The sequence below is a fragment of the Hippopotamus amphibius genome, chromosome 2, assembly GCF_030028045.1.
Source record: "Hippopotamus amphibius kiboko isolate mHipAmp2 chromosome 2, mHipAmp2.hap2, whole genome shotgun sequence".
NCBI classification, from domain to species: domain Eukaryota; kingdom Metazoa; phylum Chordata; class Mammalia; order Artiodactyla; family Hippopotamidae; genus Hippopotamus; species Hippopotamus amphibius.
In genome coordinates, this window is record NC_080187.1 from 14,883,274 (window position 1) to 14,887,177 (window position 3,904).

Here is a 3,904-nt window from a genome sequence, read left to right on the forward strand (position 1 = left end):
CCTTTTTCTCTTTTGAAGTTGAAGCAAAGGTGCTATGATGTTACAGCAACTTTTCTCACATGGGGCTTAGCTTTTATAACAACCCGTGTTATAAAGACCGCCAGGTTCTGTGACATTCATACTTTCCACCAAATACAGTTCTAAAGAAAAGTTGTCTTCCAGTGCAAATCCAGTTCTATAAACTGATGGTTTGTAACACATTCTAAACCCTAGTTCTTGACAGAGTCAAGGTTGGCCATGTCTGAGATGTGAGGAAGTTGTGTAGTTTTTGTTTCTATGTGGAGCAAGCTGGTCCTTGGTCCCCCACAGCCTAGGTGACTGCACAGAGGGGATAGGGTACAGTAGAAGGAGCACTGAGTTGGAAGACTGAAGACTGGCTCTGTTACCTAGGAACCCTGCACCCCAGGCATATACTTCTCTGGGCCCCATTTTCCCTGTCTGTATAGCTAGTTGTTAGGCTGTCATTTGACTTCTAAGATTCTTTCTGGTCCCGTGTCTGCTGATGTGTGCAAAAATCGATATTTCACTTTCGTCTGATTGCTGATTCAATTGCTTCTTTGGGTTTGGAGATAATATGTAAATGAAATCATTGATATAAAATTGTCATCTATAAGGAAATCAGATGTACAAAAAACAATGGATATAAGGGAATGTAGAAAATATTAACATATTCCACTTTAAAAATATAAGTGATGGGTGGAAGAAATGCTGAGAGGAGTTGTGGTTCTCTAGAGAGGCAGCGTGCCGTATTAAAAAGAAAGATCCCTGACCCTGACTTTTCTGCCTCCTTTGCCTCTAACTTGATGTGTAGCCTCAGGCAGGTTAAGTTTCTGTTGAAAATGAAGGAATTGCCCTACATTAAGGTTCGCAAACGCACACGCCCAGGGGAGCCATGCAGATAACATGAGTACAGCATGCTGGGTAGGATGGGGCTGCACCAGGGGAAGCTTATCTGATAGGGCAGTTACAGAGCTCTAAGTGTTAAGCAGAGAGAAGCCCAGTATTTGGCAAGTCTTCTGATTTTTCAGGAGAGGTAGAAATCCAGAATTGTATTTGTAATTCCCTAATTTAAAAAATGTTGTCAATGACTCAATCATTTAACATGTAGTGGGCTAAACAGCATGTCTGCGGGCTCCCAGTTGGTATTCTCCACCCTCTCGTTCCTATAAATTAGATAATGCTGTGATGGGCAGTGGAAATGTTTTTACGTAACTGTCACAGACGTTAGGGAGAAAGTCGAGGGAGCAAGCAGTGGGAAGAATTCAGCTCTTGCCCGTTGTGTTATGGGGGGATGGACATTTCATTCGCAGGCCAGCAGGAGAGTAGTTCGAACATGAACTTTACTGGAACCTGAGTGAGAGCCTTTGCTGGGAATGTGAGATTTTCATTCTTCTTAACTCTGAGATAAAGCTCATCTGTTTTTCAGGTAGGGAAAATTGTTGCTGGTAGAACTGGGGATGATTCAAAGTACAGTGAGGACACAGCTCTCCCGCAATCCTATCAGCCTCAAGCCTGACAACGGACCTCTGAATGCTGCAGCGTTAAGGTTTTAGAGAATTAATGGTTCATTTCAAGGATGAGATTAGTTAATATCCATTTTGAGACTCTGAGGGAATTAGGTAAAAGAACAATATCTTTCTCCATCCCCCAAATCCTTTTCACATTGAATTCTGTGTGTGAGCTCTGCTTGGTCCCTCAAGAAATGGAACCAGATTTGAAGCTGGCATCTACTTTGCAGGAACCTCGGGAGGCTTTGGGCCATGATATGGGTAAATGACTTACTCCTTTTCATCCAGCCTGAACAAAAAACTGAGATTACTGATCTAAGGACCATCCCTACTCCCACCTCACCTTCGGATATATCCAATAGCTTCAAAGACCAAGCGATTATAACTATAGTCTCTTGGGGGAAATTTTTTTTTTTTTTTAAAAGAAAACCAGACAAAAATTTTAATAGGTACTGGAGTCCTGGAAAAATAAACCTTTTCCTACTAGGAATCTCAACTTAGAATTGCATATTCTCCAAAGTGGAGATTATACAGTGCCATTTCAGGAAGACTCTTCAACTCACCCCCAACATCGAAAAATGCCTATCATAATAGTTACACCACATCAAAACAGTCCAATATAATTAGGCTTCAATATATTAGACCATTATGTCCTTCTAAAAAGGTAACAAACCAAATGAAATGAAAATGACAAATGAAATGAAAATGACAAACCTGAAGCTTGTATGGCATGTCCCATGTCAGTTTTCAGTTACCAAAGTTATCATCAAGGTGGTGCAGCTGATTTTGACATCAGTGCTTAGAGTCCTGACTTTGATCCTCCTTACAGAGATCTTTGTTTCACCTGAGTGTTTTATTTAATTGCTTCATGGATGTTAGCTTTATTCATAGTATTATCAGCTTTTATAGAAATAGAAAACTTATCCTTTAAAAAAAAATAAAGCAGGGTGGGGAGTCAGCGAGAGCAGCGGGCAGGGGACAACTCAAGTCTCCTTTCATGGAGTTCGGGGGCTCTCAAGTCATGAGCAGATGGACTCCATCTTTCTTGATGAGCAATGGATTTCTTGAGTGGCCCTAGTGCGGTAGAAGGGGGACTTCTTTCCTCTTGGGTTCATGTAGGGAACCATCACAACTTCAGCCTCCAGCAGGAGGACGGGCTCCAGGAGCACTGAGTGAGTGTGAGGCTTCAGCAGACTTTGTTCCCAGCCAGCCCCGTTATTTGAAGTAGTAAGTGTTGTCAAAACTAATTCTAACCTGACCTCTTCGACCTATCAGAGAAGTAGGAAGAAAGACTTCCTCCAAGGGAGGGGCTAGACTTTGAAAACATTCCACAGGAAGTACACAGGTTTGAATAGCTTTTAAGTGGAAGATGGGAAATATTGCTCTTTTAAGGTGTGCACTTCATTTTTCATAGTTTAAAATTAATCTGTTCTGGCCTTTGAAAATGCTCAGTAAACTGTGAATGAGGATTCCATAATCATTCTAGTATTTGCCCTCAGGAGAATGATTACTGCTCCGCATTTGTAAAACATCTTAGGGAGAAAAGAAATACTTTTGAAACAGTATTATGTCAGACATGAAGAAATTGTTTCTGTTAGGTGAGGCGTTTGGACCCAACAGAAGTAGCTAAGGAGAGTGACACCTGGCTTTATATGATGCTTTGATCAAACCCAGCCAACTCCTTGAAGCTGTGATTGTTGCCCCGGCTTCTTGGGAACCTAGAGGGGAATCTTCCCATCGTCCCTCTTCTAGTTGTCCGTGCCTCTTCATCAGGGCCTCTGCCAGGCCTTGGTGTCTGAACCGCTTGCTATTCTCTGTAGGGAAGTGAGCAGTCAGACTGCTGCCCTAGGATGCAGCCTGGGCCAGGGCACACTGTCACCTTTGCCTTTAGGGCCATAGAGTTGTCATTATAGGGGAGAGGCCCCTTAGGTCTGTCCCCTTGACACAGCCTTGCTACCTGGTCATGCTGGTGCTTGCCAAGATGCTTAAGGCAACCGAGACAATCTTGAGAATTCTGCAGTCCCTAGATAGAGCGTCCGATGGAGGGAACAGTTAGCGTTCTTGACAGAAATGCGTCCCAGCCATCTCTGGCAGGTCTGACCCACGACTCCCTGTGCTTACTCTAGGAAAGTGAATTTCTTTCAGGATAAATCCTCAGATTGGTTACTGGATACTCTTTGTACCAGTACCTGCAGCCCAGTCAGGCTGAATGATCGTGCTCAGTGCAAAAAGGTGTTTTTGCTGTCGGGTTGTTTCCATGTGTTTCCTGTCTCCCCAAGAATGGTTTAGTTGCTTAAAGCTAGTACTACAGTCTTGACCAGTGTAAGCATAGTTAATCGTTGCAGCTTAAGGAATCCAGCTCCTTCTCCTCTTCATGAATGTGCTCAAATAAAAAT